Source organism: Pseudochaenichthys georgianus, chromosome 16, assembly GCF_902827115.2.
Source record: "Pseudochaenichthys georgianus chromosome 16, fPseGeo1.2, whole genome shotgun sequence".
NCBI lineage: Eukaryota > Metazoa > Chordata > Actinopteri > Perciformes > Channichthyidae > Pseudochaenichthys > Pseudochaenichthys georgianus.
Window position 1 is genome coordinate 20,009,826 of NC_047518.2, and position 21,582 is coordinate 20,031,407.

General features: G+C 46.2%; 1 protein-coding gene across 1 annotated transcript in view; it reads right to left on the reverse strand.

Moving 5' to 3' along the window:
- The window catches only part of adcy2a (adenylate cyclase 2a), an 83,379-nt gene that overhangs the window by 45,385 nt on the left and 16,412 nt on the right, over positions 1–21,582 (reverse strand). The window lies entirely within an intron of this gene.

The following is a 21,582-nucleotide window of genomic DNA, read 5'->3' on the forward strand; positions in this document are numbered from 1 at the left end:
ATTAATGTAAACAAGTATTTCCGAGGTACACGTTTATATGATCATTATAGGTATACAAAATAAGAGAATAAATGAAAAACAGGTATGAAACAAGAATACAGTTTAAAAGGGGAGTGATTTGTAAAATATCCATAAAGAAATAGTAAATCTGTTTACAGTTCTGTTTCATATGGATGTTGAGAGATGTATCCATAGATCTCTTCATGTTGCTATCAAAGTGCACCGGATTGATGCTTTTAACTTTTAAATCTTCCTGGGGGAGCATGCCCCCGGACCCCCCTAGAGGATATTAGGTCCACACACCACCTATAAAAATAGCACTTTACCCCTGCTTACACCTATATGCCATGAGCGGATTATCGAGCCTTCATTCTAACAGTCGCGGGTATACTGTGTATTTGCGTAGGGATTGTTGCAGTAGAAAATTAAACTGTAGCGATCGGTACATTAAGTGGAAACCCTAAATGTTTGAGCACCCTCTATAAAACATCAAGCTACCCCACAGCACCCCCAAAAGAAAATCTCTGGCGCCGCCACTGAGCAAGCTTAGCACCTTCCGTAGGGATGGGAATAGAAAAGCTGTGCAGATGCAGCGTGTGGTTGTCCAGAGTGTGAGCAAAAACTCTCATCCTGTATCTCGTTTGAAATAATCTTGATATACCTTAACAGTATAGCCACAATACTGGCAATACTTTGTGTTTTTTTTACAGTTTAACTACTCTAAGACCCTAAATGAAAATAAGTCATATGAGTTCCATGTTTTATCCTTTGTGTTCCTCTGGGCATGTCCTTTGGTGTCACAACCATAAATGGCTCCTATCCCAGGGCACAGGTGTGTGTTTGGTGTTAAGTGGTCATTGTGCACGTGCCATATTCAGAGAGCATCGATAAGAGGAAACAATAGTATTGGAGGCATATGATAAGAAAGAATAAGAGAACTAGGAAGACGTTTCTGTTGAGAAGTGATTCTTGATTCCTCCATGTCCTTAGCTTATCAGAGCTCCCTTGATTGATGGAAGCAGAAAATGGGGCAATCAGCAATCACACTTCAAACCTGACACCTCTGATATAGCATGCTTCCCTTTTTACCCAAGCTCCACACACACACATACAAATACAACACACACACATTTCTTGAATACGCCTCCTGTTAAGGGTTAAAGCAGCTGGCGTGTATACATAGAAAGAGGCTAGTGTTCTTGCAGGCTGCAGCCAGGTGCCAGTTAACCTTTATTGGGTAATTTGCAGGGAAAACGATGTTAGGTTAAGGAAGGCTGGGAGATGGAACGAGGAAATAAAAGCAAGAGAGGGGGAGAGAAACTGAAAAACAGTATCCCCTCTGTTTAAGCTTGGGAGCTACACAGCTTCTTTCTTAATGGAAAATTATGGTAGTGAATATAAATAGTAGCAAATAACTAAGGATTATCTGTATCTTCAATGCAGATCAAAGTAGAAACGAATGACCAATTAGCATAATAAAGGTACCTATGTAGACTCTTTATTTTCTTCGTAAAATATGGTTGACATGTTAAATGAAAAAAGGTTCTTACAGTAGATATATCTTACAGTTCTTATACGTATGTGTTCATGGCAAGAGATTGAATATACTGCAGAATAATTCGATTGATTTTATTTTTGAAATATATGCAACAGGGAAACACAAAGCCAGCTTCAGCTTCCAGACCGTGGTTCGGAGGCACAGGGGAGACTTTCTTTTGCCACCAGTGCTGAAGTCGATGCTCACCTCGGGTATACACATACATTACATCGCCAACACCTGTCTGCTCCGAGCCACCTTCAATCACTCTCTTTCAGGCTCAACTTTCTAAACTCGAATTAAGCACCGAGTTATTCCTGAAAGCACCCAAACTACTTTTGAACAGCATTTTTCCATCAAAACATTTCTATGTTAATTATCTAATTAGAAAAGCTGGATGACAATACCAGCATAACTTTCCCCAGAGCTGTCAAACACTGTCAAAGAAGAAGACTCTCCTCTCTAAATCAAGAGAACTGTTATTGCCACATCTCTATCATCATCTTGCTTCCTAAGCAAGACATCGGTCTTATTCCTGACATTCGATCCTTTTGCTTGGACTTAATGATTGCGGTCTCCTCCATTATGATACTGTCGATCAGCCTATGCAAGAGGAATTCTCCCAAATGCAGTGGAGAGCTTTTTCCTCAAAGGACTGCATGCTCTTTCAAATAAACTCAGCTTCTCCAAACACCAAAACAATGTTTTTCTACTGAATGTCATAAATCTTGAAAATACTGTCTGACGCATCCTCACAATGTCTGTTTGTGACAAATGTTTATTTCTTAATAATCATCAGTTGTACTCCTGGTTGCTGCAGGTATTTCATGAGGTCTTTGCAGATCAGGACACACTGTCAAACAACTACGTTTATAGCTGCGGTGCAGGAAGTAGAGTTTATGCAAAATAATAGAGAAATACAGTATGTACAGTAAAATCTACATAGTATCTTATAGAAAACTGACAAGCAGAAGCACCCTGAAGTGAACATGTAATTACCTTGTTATTTGTATATCACAACATATATACACAACAATATTTTATTGTTTCTTGTTATGTTAGCCTAAATTATATATAGATCACATAAACAAGACTTCTCTAACACTGCCTGATTTGACAAAGATCCGAGTAGCAAGAGGAGTGAGGATGCTTTGAAACTCATCAAGATTTATATTCACAATCAGCTACCATTATGACCTCTTAGTCAATAGAAGATAAGATTAATATCTTTAACATTTGTGTGTGGCAAAATAAAGTTAGAGTACCACATTTTACAGCCCCCTAAATATATAATGCTTCTAAGGATTTAAGTGTATTAGTTTGTGTCAAGAGAAAGGAAGTGGCCCATGAAGTGTATCATTTGTTTCCTGTTCACAAAAAAAGGAGTTGGTCCTTTTGGTGAATCACCTGTAATGGCTTGTTATGTTGTCAGGTATAGGCCTCCTTGTTTTCTGAGGAACATGCATTTTTATAAAAAACACATTTAAAAAAGTCTGGATGCTGGTAAGAGCTGGTAGACAGCTTGACACTAAATTGAGAATAAAGCTGGTCCACCTTAAAGTGATGTCTTCCTATGTTAGCCTGGGTCATTAATGCTACTGACTTTGGGACTTACTCACTTCACTGGAATCCGCAGGAAGCATGAAAGACATGGGGGCTTAGCTTATAGGACATGTTATCCAGCTGGCACAGTTTACTAACCATTAGCCTTAATATAGGATCCTGCTTCTTGGTGCCAACTTCAATATATGTCCTTTTCTTCCTGATGTCTGTAAGGAAATGTCTCTCTGAGCTGGCAGGGTCTCCGCTGCTCTGGCATTGTGCCACAAGGTTCTCTTGTTGTTCATGGCAGCACTATGGCCCCACACTGTAAAGCCTCACAGCTCAACCTTTGCTATAAATGTCTCTTTTTCACGGTCAGTGAAGCTCATCTCTAGATCTGCAGTTTAGCTATTCTATTCCCAGTTCTATGCTTTTTACATGACTGCATAAACCAATAACCAATACATAATAATCCCTTTTGCTTGACTGGAAATATGTTGAATATCCATGGAAAAGCATCTTTTCTGTTTGCTTTTTTTTTTTAACACAAACCGGGATTGTTGCCAAATATTCAGCCTAACAAAAAAGACACTGCTCTTGATTGTTCACCTCTTGCCAGCTTTTCACATGCAAAAATAGCTATAGGGTTGTAGAGTTTTTCTTTGGTGAGCGCTACATGGGTAAGGGCCTGGTGAATGTAGCTGCACACCAAATACAAATACACAAGTTCCACATTTAGCAAGAAATTCTGACAAGTGTATCAGAGTGAGAGTCAAGCAAACTATGGAGAACGCAAAGGAAAGGGCGGAGCTAAAGGACCTGCCTTCCTGAGGTAGGTATAAGAAGAGCACCGTGTGTCTGTGTTGCTCCATCATTGTTGGGTATATGAAAGTAAAAGCATCCAACAAGCCAACACACATTTAGCAGCATGACCCAGGTGTGGAGATTGTCCTTAGAATTACTGCTGAGGTGCTTTGAATTTTTAAATATAGCCAAGCTGGAATAAGTGTAAACACAACTCTGATCCACAAGTTTGATTTAAGATTTTTACTATTTATTTGATGTATTTTCAATTTATTGTCATGTTGCCTTTGGAGGAATTGGTTGTTCAGTGTCCATATGGTTTAATTAGTTGCTGTTCTGTCATTAAAAATAAACAAAAAGGAACAAATCCTTTTGCATTAGTTATTTTCCCTATGGTACCAAATTCCCATCCAAACCATGACTCCTGAAGCGAATCATGACTTTTGTGTACAGCCTTAATGGCTTCTATACTTAATACAAAGTGGAGTAAAGAACAAATAAAAGCCCTAACCCTCAAGTCTAAATGTTCTCTTCTTAGAAGCTAATAGACAAACAAGAACAATATGAAACAAAACTATTGTCCGAATGGACCTTGTCTCTGAAAGCAAATTTAAATATAGAGTTTCATTTCTTTGCATTATTATTGTCTGTGTGCCTGTGTGTTATTCTGGTCCAAATAATTCCAGCTGCGTTACAGAAACCCAGGAAAGAACTGTTTCTAATCTTCTAATCCTATCTGCTTGGCTGAGCTTTAACTGGGCATTTCTATGTTATGCTTACATTTTAACGGTTCGGTGATTCCAGCAACAGTAGTTAGGATCCAAATGCAAATGCAATGTTTTTTGAAGCCGTTTAGTGAAAATTGGTTGCAGGAACAGCTTCACAATCTGGCAAAAAAAAGCAGGATGTCTCGGTCTATTTATAGTTTAGAGCAAACAACAGAATTAACAGCTCTGGAGACGTCTGTCAGGTGACTAGCAGAGAGGATAAACTGAACAGGGGAGAGGAGGAGACAGGTAAGGAATGATGGCTGAAGTAACAATAGTGGCTGTGATATTTTTGCAGTATGTACTCATAAAATAGATATGATTTAAGAATCAGAACAGATCCAGAATGCACCAACTAAACCAAGAGTACCATTGTTGAGGCATCATAATGCTACCAGTCTTGGTCTATAAAAAATATATTAACTAGAAGAGAAATACACAATATGTACACTCTTCTTAACACAAGACAGGGCTGCTAATATGCAGGCAAGTGTCATTTAGCACAGCAACATCATCCCATAAATACTCTTTCTTAATTAATGCTCCGAAATCCGATGTGGCTACTGAATCATGAAATCATGATAACGGAAAGGCTGCATGAGGAGAGAAACCTATAGGTTACTTACGTAACCCCAGGGCTCAGAGTAACATGAAGTGAGATGTCTCACTATGGGATGCGCCTCAACGCGTATGCAAACAGAAGCATCAATCTCATTACGCCAATCCTGATTGGCTGGTGATCTTAACGTCAACGTCAGGGAATCCACCCACCCTTTAAGTAGCTTGCGCTACGACGCAGCGTCATTCAAAATAAGCACCTCTTCTCGCTTCGCCTTAGCAAGAAGGGCCGTCTGGTGAGACATCTCACTTCATGTTACTCTGAGACTGGGGTTACCAAAGTAACCTATAGTTCTCATTCATAACACTCCGTTCGATGTCTCACTATGGGATATTGAAACTCCCGTATTGCTAGACATGCTTATCTCGAAAATCACCAAAACAACCAGAACTTAACAGGTAGAACTCTGTCTCAACACGGGACCCAGCACTGCGCGGGCCACACTTGGAGCAGAGACATCTAGCCTGTAAAAGCGGACAAAAGTAAGTGGCGAGGACCAGCTCGCAGCTGCACAAATGTCTTGGATGGAAACACCCTTGAACAAAGCCCAGGATGTAGCCAGTCCACGAGTAGAATGAGCACGCAGGCCCGTTGGTGTCTGCAAACCCTGACTCGTATAAGCCAGAGCAATTGCTTCCACAATCCAGTGGGAGAGCCGTTGCCTGATAACGGGCTTGCCCTTATGAGGGTTAGCCCGGGATACAAAGAGTTGGTCACTACAACGAAACTCTTTTGACCTGTCCATATAGATGCGTAAAGCACGAACTGGACACAGCAAATTCGGCCGCTGTTCCTCAGAGGAACACAGCGGCGGAGGAAATGCCACAATGTCAATGGGGGTACATGAGCCAACCACCTTAGGTATAAAGGCAGGGTTGGGCTTCAGCAACACTCTCGTTTGCCCCGGGGCGAACTGTGTTAGGATCCTTACAGACACTTGGACTCAAACGCATGACTCAAAAGAAAGTTTGTTCAAAAATAGTCTTTACTTTGGAAAAGTATAAAGTTCAAACAAAACATCACTCCTAAGAGGCAAAACATAGCAAAGCAAATTACAAACTAAATAAACTTGACTATGGTCGCAAAATACAATAATCTCTGGGCGAGACAAGCTGGCTCTCTAAATGGCACAAGGCACAAGACGAACTGGCACAGGACAAAGGGAGACAGGACTAGTTTATACATGAGGTAAGGGGGAACAGGTGGAAACAATCAGGGGCGGGGCAGACACTGACGATGGCGGGAAAACACACAAAGGGAGGAAGTAAAGGGACCTGAAATGAGACCAGAGGTAAGTACAAAATATAACAGGAAGTGCAATGACAGGACTAGACAGGTGAACAAAAAGACTTGACTAAACATAAATCTAACCTGGGCTATGAACTAAACGTGAAACAATAACATGAACCTAATTAACATGACATGAACAATTTAGCAGACATGACGGGATGTTACAAACTGAGTGCATGAAGGATGTACAGAGAGCGCATGAATGTCACTGACTCGCTTGGCAGATGCCAGAGCCAGTAACAACACTGTCTTCAGTGACAGGTGTTTCATGTCAGCTTCTTCCAGGGGTTCAAATGGAGGTCGAGTGAGCCCATCTAAAACCACTGCCAAGTCCCATAAGGGCACCAGTGACCTGGAAACAGGGAGGAGCCTGCGAGCCCCTTTCATAAAACGGCAGACCAAAGGATGTTGGCTAGCCGTCTTTCCCTCAAAGCCCACATGGCATGCAGCAATAGCAGCCAGGTACACTTTGATCGTAGAGAAAGCTCTGTGTTTATCAATTAAGTCCTGTAGAAATGATAAAATCACCCCGACAGGACATTGAAAAGAGATGTGTCCTTTTTGAAGGCACCACTCCTCAAACACCCTCCACTTACAGTCATAGAGAGACCTGGTGGAGGAAGCTCTTGCACTCTGAATAGTGTTTATCACCTTCTGAGGGAGTCCCACTGTATTCAGATTGTACCACTCACGGGCCAGGCCCATAGTGCCAAGCGCTCTGGGTGTGGGTAAAAGATCGTCCCCCCCGCCTGAGACAGTATGTCCCTGCGTAGTGGGAGCTGCCACGGCTGCCCGCACAGCAGCTGATATATCTCCGCCAGCCAGTACATTGCACGGCAGTGCGGAGCTATCAGGATAAGTGTCTGGCGTTGTTCTCTCACTCTGGCCAGAGTTGGGGGTATCAGAGCCAGGGGTGGGAACGCGTACAGAAGGACCGGAGGCCAAACGTGCGCGAGCGCGTCCACGCCTAACAGTGCGTTTAAATCGCGCATTGAAAAGAACAGCTGACATTGAGCATTTTCTTTTGATGCGAACAGATCTACCGTGGCTCGGCCGTAACGCACCCACTGCAGACTCACAATTATTGGATGTAGAGTCCAGTCTGCATATAGTGGTGCACCTCTGGACAGCAGATCTGCCCCGAGGTTCATCACTCCTGGTACGTGCGTCGCTCTCAGAGAGAGGAGACGTCCGCAGCTCCATAAGATCAGTTTTCGTGCCAGCATGTGTAACTGGAGAGAATGCAAACCCCCTTGGCGGTTTATATACGATATTGTGGTTGTGTTGGCTGTCCTCACGAGGACATGATGTCCTCTGAGAAAAGGCAGAAAGCGTTTCATGGTGAGGATTCTGAGGAACACCGCTAAAAGCTCCAGATAATTTATGTGTGACCGTTGGAGGTCTCTGCTCCAGAGACCCCTCACAGGTCGACCTTCGTATATACCCCCCCAGCCCGTCAGACATGCGTCTGTGGTGACCACCCATAGGCACGCCCCGTACTAGAAAAGTTGGGTGTAGCCAGTGGCGCAGTGCCATTACGCATTTCATAGTGACCATAGACCATAGACCATAGACCATCACTCTCCGGTCCAATCCGAGGGCAGCTACCCAGCGCTGAAACTCCCTCATGTGTAAGCGTCCCAGTCGTACCACCAGAATGGCTGACGCCATGAGCCCCAGCAACCGCAGACATGACCTGAAGAGAACATATGTGCGTGGCTGGAAATGAGCGAGGCAAGCCCTGAAGGCTTGCACTCTCTCTGCTGACAAGCGGGCTGTAAAGGACACCGAATTCAGGCGTAGGCCCAGGAAGAGTACAGTCTGGGCTGGAGACAACATACTCTTTTCTGTGTTTATTACGAAACCCAGGTCGAGCAGGTGTTTTACGAGGACATTCGTCTGTGTAATAGCCTCTTGCTCCGACTGTGCGAGAAGGAGCCAATCGTCCAGATAAGTTGCCAGGCGAATACCCTGTTGTCTTAACGGGGCTATCGCGGCTTCCGTACACCGTACACACACTCGCGGGCTGAGAGACAGACCGAAGGGAAGTACTCTGTACTCATAACAGACACCCTGAAAGGCGAATCTCAGATATTTCCTGTGTGGGTAATATACTGGGATGTGGAAATATACGCATCTTTCAGGTCGACTGATGTGAACCAGTCGTTTTGGCGCACGAGAACAGAGATGTGTGAGTGAGCATTCTGAATTTGTATCTTTTGAGATATTTGTTCAGAGCTCTCAAATCTAATATTGGCCGAATTCCGTTCCCTCCCCGTTTGGGAACGAGGAAATACTTGGAATAAAAGCCGCTCTGACTCTGTTCGGCGGGTATTATCGATATAGCCTTCTTTTCTAGTAGCGAGAAAATCTCTTGCTCTAGAATATGGGCCGACTCTCCCGGGGCCTGTGAATACAGAATTTCCGAGATTAGAAGTGAGGAGGGGTGACAGCGAATTGGAGCCTGTAGCCCTGTGTTACTGTCTTGAAAACCCAAGCAGAATCTGTGAGCATCCTCTACTTTTCGCTTCTCAAAGCGAGTGGAGATGTCACAGCTCTGTCGTCTGCCCTCAGTGTCTCTATTTGTTGTGTTATGGGGCCCTCTAGTGTCTGAACACGGTGGTACCCCAGGTTGACAACCCCGGCCGACACTGCGCATGTGCGTGGCGGTGGTGCCTTCACAATCCCGTCTATTGTCCGCCTTTTGAGAGAGGCCGTAGCCGCTCTCAAAAGAGGGGCAGACGACAGACTGTTATTGTTTTTATTGTTTTTCTTTTCATTTTTATTGACTGCGCCCTTGGCTTCAAGCCTGGAAACGACAGTGGAAAATGATTTATTTTGAAACAACAATGATGACATGTGTTGGTGTGACTTAAACAGGCAGCGGAAGTTGCTGTCTTCGATGTTAAGTCCATTTCCCTGATAGCGCGAACTTGAGGATGACGTTCTGGCATCACTCGAGGCGGCGGGAAGATGGGGGCATGGTGGCACCCCGAAAACACATGAGCATCCAACACTGGAACGTGCTCTGGAGCTGCGGAACAGGGAACTTCCAGCTCCTTCATCGAGGAGAGCTGTCAGGCCGCCCGCTTCTTCTTCCTCGCCTGGTGGCTGAAAACCTGGGTCGGCTGCGTCTGAGCGGCAGCTGCCGGAACCGGAGATTTTCTTAACCAGCTCCCTCTTGCCTCGTGCCTGGGCTGGGGACCCGGGCTGGGGACCCGGGATGGGCTGCGGTCTCTGCTGCTTCGGTATTTTGAACCGGGCAGGACGTGAGACAGCTTGAGTGAAGGCCTGCCGCGGGACCATTGGAGGTGGCGGCTGGACACTTCGGGGGAGACAGAGCTGGAGAGCCTCGTCTCCCTTCCTTTTTTGACTCGCACCTCAGCTGCATTAAAGCTAGAGCGGAGCCAAATATGCCCTCGGGAACAATAGGCATGTCCAGAACATCCTCTTTTTCCCGGTCTGGAAGGTTGGTCAGGTTGAGCCACCTGGCTCTCTCCTTTACCACCATCATTCCCAGTGCTTTGCCCGTGGCTTGGACTGCACAGCGCTGCACACAGAGACAAATGTCCGTGATCGCTGCGATCTCGTCCCACACGGCAGGCTCAGGTTTGCTCGACATGTCTTCGCAGAGCTCCGCCTGGTAGGCAGTCAGCAGCGAGGAGACGTTGAGTGCCCTGGCGGACAAAGCTGCGGCTTTATAGTCCCGTTCGGTCATCGCTGACTGGAAACGTTCTGCCTTTGCCGGTAGCATGGGGTTCCTGCTCGGTGTCGAAGCCAGCCTCGGTTGGAGGTGGGCTGCCACCAACGGTTCCATGGGCGGCATGCGGAGCAGGCCGAGCTTCTCCATACCGTCACAGCACAGGGAGGAGTCACCCTGGATTGGGGCCTTGTTGCTAAAGGGACGGTCTCTCCACGAGACCGACACCTCATCCAGCATCTCCGGAAAGACTGGAAGGAGCTGCCTCTTCGTCCTCGCTGCATGGGGCAAGTTTTTCCCCTCGTAGCGAGATCTGGAGGTCTCCTTGGCCACTTCAGGCCATGGGATGTCCAGCCTGGATGCAGCGCGTTGGCACACGGCATGCAAGTCCATACTTAGGACGGGTGAAGCTGGTGTGCTCTCACCCGGGGGAGCGGACATCGCTCCCGGCTTTGCAGCCTGAGCCGATGAAACGAAGATGTCATCCTCATCTGAGTCAGACAGAAGGAACTCAGAGGTATCCTCTTCGTCCTCCATATAGTCCAACTCCAGGACATCCTCCGCGGGTGGAACCATGGTGAGGTCCAATTGGGAGCCCCAGCTTGACACAGCGCGGGGCTCCGCTCTCGCGGCTCTTGCCGCCACCGGGTCCCAGCCTGAAACGGTGTGGAGCTCCGGTTCAGCGGCTGTCGCTGTTGTTGAGCCCCAGTCTGACACAGCGCGGGGCTCAATCTCTGCGGCGGACGCCACCATGTCTTGATTGCCGGCCGGCGAATCAGCGGAGCGGACATGAGGGGGTCCTGTCCCGACAAGCTAGCTTGGCGTGCTAACCGTCGGCGGAGGCTCTTAATGGTGAAGCGGGTACAATGCCCGCACGAGCCGGGGTTATCGATAGCCTCCCGGGCGTGTTCCAGCCCGAGGCAGGACGAGCAGACCTGGTGTGAGTCTGTGCCTGAGATCTTAAACCCGCACCCGCATAGCCTCCGAGTCCCTGACTCCTCTGGTGTGAGGGAGAGAAGGGTCCATCTTCGATCGCCGGGGTGTCGGCGTGGAGTGGACACGCTAGTAACAGGTACGTTACTGAGAAAAAATCCAACCTTGCCGTTAGTCCGAAAGGAAAAAAGGCGACGGTGTAGATTTTATTCTTTAAAGAATATTAACTGGGGTGTTAATACCTTCTCTGTCTCCTCTGGTGTGAGAGAGAAAAGAGAACGTCCTCTTTACCGTGGTGTCGGTGTGGAGGGAAGAACAAACTAGCAACAGGTATGTTACTAGCTTGAAGAAAAAATCAAACCTTACTGTTATTTCGACAGAAAGAAACGGTGAGGCAGATTACAATATTAACTGGTGTGTTAATATTGCTCAGTCTTCTTGCAAAGCAAAAAAGTAACCAGCAAGCGCCCGTCGACCGAATGTTAGCTTTGGGTTCAGTCTGTGGACCGTTAAGCTAGCCCGGTTACTGATAAATCGAGATGTGCTCTGAAGCGACAAGAGGTGTTTGAATGACGCTGCGTCGTAGCGCAAGCTACTTAAAGGGTGGGTGGATTCCCTGACGTTGACGTCAAGATCACCAGCCAATCAGGATTGGCGTAATGAGATTGATGCTTCTGTTTGCATACGCGTTGAGGCGCATCCCATAGCGAGACATCGAACGGAGTGTTATGAATGAGAACTGCCGAGTTCCCCTTGATACAGTAATAAAACCGTGAGGAGCCTCCTTTAAGCACATAAGGACCCTCCCTCTGACAATTAAGTGGACAAGGCTTTTTAGTGGTCCATCATGGTTCAGTCAACTCTGCTTCTGCCGCATTCATCCATTCCTTGATAATGACACTGAGTAGTTCATGAAACAAATTATAGAGATGGAGCGTCAGATTACATCAGGCTGTTAGTCTACAATCTGTGGCAGAGATGAGTTTACTGGCTAGATGTACACTATGGAGTGAGCATGTGTGTGTGGGCGTGTGCATGTGTGTGTGTTTATTTAACCTTAAAAAATTATATATATTATTTTCATTACTCGCTATACTCAATAAATCTGAGGAAAAAGACAAATTGGTGGATTTATAGCGTAGATGCAAAATGAATGTAGTAGATAAGAAACAATCAGAATCAGAAACGGTTTATTGCCAGGTAAGTTCACACGTACGAGGAATTTGACTTGATGTCATGGTGCATACATACAAATAAAAAACAAAGATTTAAAACAGTACACTGATAGCGAACTATATTAAGAACACTGTAATAAAAATACAAATATAGTAAGATAGCAATAAAATAAGCAGTAATTTACATCGAAATAGAATGCAATCATTTATAGAATATAAAAGATGTGCAGTAAGCAATATTTAAACATTGTGTGCATTAATGTAATGCATATTGAGTCTGTGTTGTGGCTGAGGTAAATAGTCAGTGGGGGGGCCGGGCCTTGTTTAAGAGGCCAGTAGCGGAGGGGAAGAAACTGTTCAGGTGGCGAGAGGTTTTGGTCCTGATGGAGCGCAGCCTCCTGCCAGAGGGGAGGGGGGTGAACAGTTTGTGTCCAGGGTGGGAGGGGTCGGCCACTATCTTCCCTGCCTGCCTCAGCCAAAGTGCTTGGTAAATGTAATTTCCACAGTCAGTCTGGTCATGTCGTCCTTGGTTCCTGAGATAATAGGTTTTTAGCACTAAAAAGATAGGCTTTTCAATGTCCTAGAATAAAGACTCCAAATTCATATACAAATGTAAATAGCCTTCGTTCACATGTTATTTTTGCATCTCTCCATGTCTCCGTCCCCTTGACTCATCCCCTCTATTTGCCAGCATTTTCTATCATTATTTCGTGTCTTGTTTTTGCCGACTACAATCTTCTTTACAATTGAAACCTGACAGGCCCCTTCCTTTCCGTACCTCCTCTGTCCTAAAGCATAATGAGGCTGGTTGTATACTCACAAAAATGTGCGTGTGTGTGTGCCTCTGCGTGTGCGTGTGAGACGAGAGACACAGAGAGAAAGAAGGTCAAGACATCTCACAGTGAGGGTTAGATGCTGGTCCACACAGATAAGCTCATCTCCTTAGAAGGCTTTGTGGGGAGATGATAAGCATCAAATTGATTTTAAGGTTTGAAAATGTAAAGTGTACTGTATATAAACTGACTCTTTGAGGGAAAGGGATCATTTGTAAGTCTCTGTGGTATTTCTTTACCGACCAGTGTACTGTACTGACAGCTAGCAGGGAACGTTCTCACAATTTTGCCTAACATTACCTACAGGTTCTAATAAGGTTTTAAAGAAACGTTTTAATCTGATGTTCAAAGAATCTTTTTAGGATGTTTATTTTTTCAAATTATGTTCATATAAAGTTTAAGGTTGGATGTTTTGAGGATGTTATTGAGGCCTGAGATGACAAAGTGTTTTATAAAATGTTCCTTTAATGTAATATGTTAACAAAGGTGGAACGTTTTGCCTCCAACTTTCTAAGGATGTGTTTTGGACGTTGTTGGGTAACTAATTAAAGATGTTCTTTGTAAAACGGTCCCTCAATGTTACATGATAACCAAAGAAGAACATTTTCAAAGCAACATTTGGATAGTGTTTTCAGGAGGTTATTCTTTTTTTATAAAACGTTCCTGTGATGCGAAATATTAACACGGTCATGGTCAACGTTAACAAAAAATCTGATGTCACCACATGTTCCTTTTTAAAAAAAAAAAACGAGCGCGTAATTCATGATATTGCATGTTTGCGAGGCATGTCTGAGGCCCCGTCTCAGGTCGGTTAAATGAAATCCTTGCTTCCCTTACTTGCGTCATTTCCCTGCGTCTAGTCCCTCCCACCAGGGAAGCATGGGGACGCAAGGAAACCACGAGAAGCAGGGAAATGAGTTTTAAGAGCAATGGGACGTCCTTTCCTCCGGAGCGTCACGTGAAGCGACGTCCGTTTGTGATGACGGCGCACAGCTGCTGACAGCAGCTCTGTCCCCATTGTTTTCACAAACACCCCCGCCTCTGTTAGTACACATTTACTGACACAAACATTTGTGTCATCTGTTGTTGACCCCAATAAATAAAATAAAATAAGAACTCATTCTCAAAAAGATAAACGCCATTCTTAAAATGTATAAACGAACAATAGTTTGATTAATACGGTGGCCCTGAAGTGCAAGACACCACAGCATTTCAGAAAACACCACAGCATTTCAGAAAACACCACAGCATTTCAGAAAACACCACAGCATTTCACAAAACACCGCAGCATTTCAGAAAACACCACAGCATTTCACATTGGACGGAAAGGGTATTCCTTTAGGGAGAACACTTCTTGTTTGTGATTGGACAGAGCCAGCCAGAGAAGCACTGCTGTGATTGGTTGTTTTTGCTGCCAGTCAAGAAATGACGCTTCATGATTAGCCCAACACATCAGCCGTTAGCTGTTAGCACACACTCAGAGCTCACAGCTCCTCATATCTGTTCAGAAACTGGACAAAAGTTAAACATGTACAAACCACAGACTGTCTATGTCATGGTGAATACAGTCGCTGCTTTATTTATGTCTGTATGACGTTGTTGTGAGTGTGGATGGAGCAGCTACAGGTTAGTTTAGCCTGATCGATCCGATTCCGATAGGATTTACATGGAGATACGGCCCGCCCCCTCTCCAGCGTCTTGTTTGAATGACAGGAGTAAATACAGAATCAATGCTTTATTAACTCATGGTTTTTAAGGGGCTTATCTCCATGTAAATACTATGGTAGACCACCCAATATTCGCATCGCTCTAATCGCTCGAGTTTCACCGCGGCTGTCAGCTGTGTTTGCTCCTGTCAATGCTGTCATTCAAACAAGAGGCGCTGGAGAGGGGACGGGGCGTATCTCCATGTAAATCCTACAACAAAATGAACATATTTGACCGTGATTTAATTGTAATACACGTTTCAAAGTGATGCCGAAGTAACTAGATACTGATAACAGTTAGTAAAAACCATGAATTAACGCTTTGACAAGTCTGCAGACAAGACGGCAGGCGAAAAGCTTTTAAAATGCGTGTTTTCTGAATCGGATTCATCAGGCTAAACTAACCTGTAGCTGCTCCGTCCACACTCACAACAACATCATACAGACATAAATAAAGCAGCGACTGTATTCGCCATGACATAGACAGTCTGTGGTTTGTACATGTTTAACTTTTGTCCAGTTTCTGAACAGATATGAGGAGCTGTGAGATCTGAGTGTGTGCTAACGGCTGATGTGTTGGGACCATACGTTGTGGGACCATGGTTGGGACATATTTCGCTGTCGGGTGTTGACCAATCACGAAGCGTAATTTCTTGACTGGCAGCAAAAACAACCAATCACAGCAGTGCTTCTCTGGCTGGCTCTGTCCAATCACAAACAAGAAGTGTTCTCCCTAAAGGAATACCCTTTCCGTCCAATGTGAAATGCTGTGGTGTTTTGTGAAATGCTGTGGTGTTTTCTGAAATGCTGTGGTGTCTTGCACTTCAGGGCCACCGTAGATTAATATTGATGTCGCTGTTGGTTTTGGACTGGTGTTGCTGGATAAAGCAGACTGCTCCATGTGTGGTGTCGCTGTGCCGCTGTCACGTCTGTTCCTTGATCTCTGCGTCACCGACCAATTTGATATTCGTGTGACAGAAACAATTCTAAAATAAAAAACCGTTATTGTCCAGCGGCGGCCGAAAAATCAAAAAGCAACCTACGCTATAATCGGTAATCGAGCGGCGAGCTACTGAAAAGCTGCCCACGAGCTACCGGTAGCTCGCGATCGACGTGTTGGAGACCCCTGCTCTAAGGCTATCGCTATTGGGTAATCCCACTGCACGTGTGCAGCACTGACAGACTTAATCCACGCCCACCTATGAAGTGGGCCCCACCTCCGGCCTCACTTCCGTATAAATAGGAAGAAGGCCCGTCCAACTGCTCCCATTTTTCTTCAGCACTCCGTTGCAGAAGCACTGTACAGGCACAAGCTCTTTTCAGAGCTGTTTACTAGAAAGCAAACATTTCCCCCTGGCCCCATTCTCCCTCTCCTCCGGACGGGGAGACAGGGCGGGGCTCGGGGTTAGCCGACATATGAATTACGACCGGCTGTGGCTGGCTCGCTCCAGGGAGGAAGCGGCTTTACACAGACGATACAGGTGAGTCCTGCCGGGGATTGGAGCACGCAAACGCGGCTCTCAATCCCCAGGTGTCGTGCACTCATTGTGTCCGTCTTCCTCTGGCCCACAGACAGCGGAGAGCGAACGCTCTCGCGGCTGCGGCCGGGGATGATTGGCCAAGCCCTTGATTATTGGATCCGAGTGGCGGGCAGCAGTCAGGCGACTCCTTCCCCTCCATTCACGGATCACTATGTGGTTTCCCCGGCATCCTCCCTCTCCTCCGGACGGGGGAGACAGGGTGGGGCCCGGTGTCAGCCCGGCAGCCGAGCCTATAGGTTCGGCTGCCGGGCTGACACTATCCGCCATCTCGGCTCTGCCGTATAGGCGGTATTCTCCAGGAACTCCCGGAGATCATCGGAAAGGCAGCCGCCTAAGGAGATCTCCCCGTTCCCCCGGTTCAGGAGAGCTCTCCTCCGGATGACATAAGCGGTTGCCTCATAGCCTGTCGGTTATTAGGCAACAGGGCTCGCGGCACAAACCGGCTGTCTTTAAAACCTGGCGGTTGATTAGACAGCACGGCTTGTTTCCTATGTCACAGATATGCCTCCACACACCGTTCATTCCTCAAGCGGGTTTGAGCGTGAACGCGCCTCAATGTCCGGTTTACGAGCCTTCTCCTAAACGGCGACATGATGAGAGCCGCTGTGCAATACAGCGTGTGGAGGTGCAAGAGCCGGCTGTAACCTGTCAGTCAGCAGGCAGCAGGGCTCGTGGCGCAAGCCAGCTGTATTTAACCAGGCGGTTATTAGACAGCAGAGCTTGACGTTTAAACCTGATGCTCCTAACCTGTCGGTTAGCAGGCAGCACGGTTTTTTTCCTCTGTCCCAGATGTGCCTACTACACACGGTCGTAATGAGCCCAGGGCTGTTATTACGCACTGTGTGAATAGCACTGCACACACCTCCGCTCATTCCTCAGCAGGGTTGAGCGTGAACGCGCCTCAATGTCCAGTTTACGAGCCTTCTCCTAAACAGAGACAGGATGAGAGCTGGTGTGAGATGCAGCGTGTGCAGGCCCCTCGCAGCTTTTCGGTCCGGGCCCCTCTTGGGTTGCTTCACGGGCAACGGCGGCGAGGGCTCTGACGTGGCTCGTCACCATGACAACCACAGCACATCCAGAGCATGTCGCGCGCTCTCAGAATATTACTCAGAATGGCGACGTGTGTGTTCGATGGACAGATGGATAATAATAAGCAGCAAGGCCCACCGGGTAAGCCGGCTGCCCCTAACCTGTCGGTTATAGGCAGCATGGCTCGCTGCATAAATAGGCTGTCTTTAAAACCTATTGGTTTTTAGGCAGCTCAGTTTTTCTCCTCTGTCCCAAACCTACCTCCTACACACGGTAATGAGCCCACGAGTGCCATTATTACAGTGAGGACAGCACTGCACACAGCTCCGCTCATCCCTTAGGGGTGTTGAGCGTGAACGCACCTCGGTGTCCAGTTTAACACTGTAAGCAATTACTGTTATTTTTCAGCCGATTTTCGGCACTAATCTACTGGCAGCCACCTAACCAGAATGTTACTGTGAATTATTTAATTTTGTACAGTGATAAACTGAAATTGTTCAACAGTATGAATACTGTATAATTTCAGTGTATTGCTGGCGTCTCTGCTGCCGGTATTTTACTGTTAATGAGAAAGGCTGTAAAATCATTTCACAGTATGAGTACTGTGGTATGGCAGTGAAGTGCAGGCGTCTGTGAAGAGACTGCCGGCGCTTTACTGTTGTTTGACAGGAAAATGTGTTACAGTGGACATAATGAGAGCCTGTGTGAGGTGCAGCGTCTGGAGGGCTCTGGCGTGGCTCGTCACCATGACAACCACAGCACATCCAGAGCAGGTTGGCGCGCTGAGTGGCGGCGCGTGTGTTCAATGGACAGATGGAATATAATATGCAGCAAGGCTCCCCGGTTAAGCCGGCTGCCAATAGCCTATTGGTTACTTGGCAGCATGGCTCGCTGCCTAAGCCGGCTGGGTTTTTTAACTTATCGGTTAATAAAACAGCAGGGCTTACTATTCAATCCGTCTACCTTTAAACTTTTTGGGTTTAGGCAGCACGGATTTTTCCTCTGTCTCAGACGTACCTCCTACCCACGGTCGTAATAAGCCCACGGAGGGCCATTATTACGCCTCGGGTGGACAGCACTGCACACACCTCCGCTCATCCCTTAGTGATGTTGAGCGTGAATGCGCAGTTTACGAGTCTTCTCCTAAACGGCGACATAATGAGAGCCTGTGTGAAATGCAGCGTGTGGAGGTCTCTGGCGTGGTTTGCCACCAACCACAGCACATCCAGAGAATGTACACCCGGCGCTGGCGCAGAGTACTGGATGGTACTCAGGGTGGCGGCGTGTGTGTCTGATGGACACATGGATGAGCAGGCGGATGGGCAGAGAGTAGTCTCTGCAGTTCGCCTCTCCCCCCCGCAGTTCTTTGGGATACAGGGAACCCTGTTATCCCAGGAACAGTGTTTCGCGCTCCGTGCAGAGCGGCAGGAACTCAGGTTAAAAGGAAGCTTTTTTCCAGGGTTCCTCATGGGGAAGAAAATCAGGGTTTTTTACTCCCAGTATTTTCTGGTCCCGAAGGAGACGGGGCGGGGTGAATGAGACCCATCCTCGATCTGTCAGTGTCCAACAAGGGAATGGCCTTTTCCCATGCTGACGATCAAACAGGTTCTGGAGTGTTCACCAGGGAGGTGCACATCCATAGTCCTGAAGGATGCAGTCCTCCACGTAACCATCATCCCGAAACACAGATTTTCCTGCGTTTCTCATTCCTGGCTCCACGCACTTTTTCATAGTGGGTGGAGCCGGTTGGAGCAGCTACTCAGAATGGGGATGAGTGTTATTTTACCTGGACGACCGGCTGTGGCTGGCTCGCTCCAGGAAGGGAGGAAGCGGCTTACAGACGATACAGTTCGTATCTCATCCGTCAAACCTGGGTTTCATTATCAACTGGAAGAAGAGCTGTCCTCGTCCCTCCCAGGTTATCTTTTTAACTGGGAGTGGAATTGAACTCAGCCCGCATGAGAGCGCGACTTTCACAGCGGAGAGGGGAGAAAGTGACAGCTCTCCTCCGGCGCGTCACACCTCGCGGGGCAGTGACAGCCCTCTCCGTGATGCAGCTGTTAGGCATGATATCAGCTGGTCACGTGGTGATTCCCCTGGGTCTCCTTCATAGTGAGGAGACTCCAGGTGGTTTATTCGCCTGTGCATCGACCCCGTGCGTCAGAGGAGACGCATGGTGTACATTCCTCCTTCCGTGGTTTTGGATTTGACCCACTGGAAAAATCTCCATGTCAGTGGGGGTGCCCCTGAGCAGAGTGACGTCACACACCGCAGTGTTCACAGACGCATCTCTCGCAGGCTGAGGAACGTGCATGTCGCAGGCAGTGGGGGGACAGTGGCCGGGTCACATGTCTCTCCATATAAACGTGGGAATTACTAAGGTCTAAGGTTCGGGCCCCACTGGCTCCGCGAATAGCTGAAGAAAAGCTGTTTGTGTGGGAGCAGTTGGACGGGCCTTCTTCCTATTTATACGGAAGTGAGGCCGGAGGTGTGGCCCACGTCATAGGTGGGCGTGGATTAAGTCTGTCAGTGCTGCACACGTGCAGTGGGATTACCCAATAGCGATAGCCTTAGAGGGCTGCGCCTATACTCATAGAAGCTGGGTTACAGTACGTAACCTCAGTTCTAACACTGTTATCACCAAACATGTTAAGAATGTTTTTAGAGAACGTTATCCTACCTTTCAGAAGAACGTTCTGGGAACCAAAAGAAAACTTCCAGCTGAAAACATTCCTAGAACAATGAATGTAACATTCTCAGAATGTTTGAAATGTAACCATCTCCTGTTCTCATATTATGGTCTCAATATTTATCATAAAGGATGTACACATCCTTAATACAAATTAAGGATAGTAGGATAATCAATTAGTTGTCTTATCCAGTGCAGAAGTTCTTTTGAAAAATATATACAATTCCTAGCACCATCTAAAGGTAGTTAAAGCTACAAAAGTGATGTTATTTCTTACAGTGAGCAAATAGGGGTGCCATGTTAGCGTGCAATGGCTCCGTTGAAACTAATGTGCACCGACATTAAACGCATGAGGGAGGGATCACAATCTTGCTGGTCCACCATTTTTTTTCAGTCACTGTTTCTTAGCCAAAAATAATTTATTTAAAAACACTGGCAATGGTAACTGCAAACATGACTGCAGATTACTGACCTCACCTTACCATCTAGAAAGAGTTATATTCTGCCAGACGTGGTTTACAAGTAGGGTCAGCTGTTTATTAACTGCATTTGGTTAAGTTTATACCTCCATTAATATTGATGCGTTTGTCACATGTTCTTGCCTTCATTGTACATTTGATTGTTTAGAGACAGTTTGGAAATGGGGAGAGATGGGCCAATGGCAAAAGTAAACCCAGGAAGTTGCTGCCACATGGCATTTACCCAAACCCTTCAGATACTGCACTCACCACTCTTAACTACTCGGCCACCACTACACCAATAACAACATGATCTACACTTCAAAATGTGCTGTTATATTTTCCCAACTGTGGCACTTTCTCTTGTCATGTTGTTTCAGTGGAAATCCTCTCTATATTTGTGCCTTACTCTCTCACTATGCTCCTCCTGTTCCAACCCTTTTCTCTTCCTCAGATGTATGACATGATACATTTCACTTGCCAAATCCCAGACATGTGTTGTGGATCTTTGCACTTGGACATTTCCCTTATTTCACTGTTAACTGGTGTTTTGCCTTTCAAAGAATGGAAGTAATATATTTAAAGTAAACAGATGCTTTGTGTGCCTTTGGGTACCATATTAAATAGCTTTCAGCAACAGAAGTCTCTGTTATGGGCAATTGTCTTTGGAAATAAAACCACAAACAGCATAACTTTAATTAAAGGATGACAACAACATGCTATCACTGTCACTGTGGATGATTGGAGAAAAAGGCCATGTCACAGAAAACTAATCATCAAAAATACACACATATTTTTTCTAAAATTATCACTGCATAAATATGGCTTATGTAACACTGGCTTTCAATTCCATTATCTGACCCGTGCCTATATACACAGTCAGTTACACGGTAATATTATCATTAATTTAAAGTCATTTTCTCTGCCATCTAATGAATGTAAGTCCACAATTAAGTCTC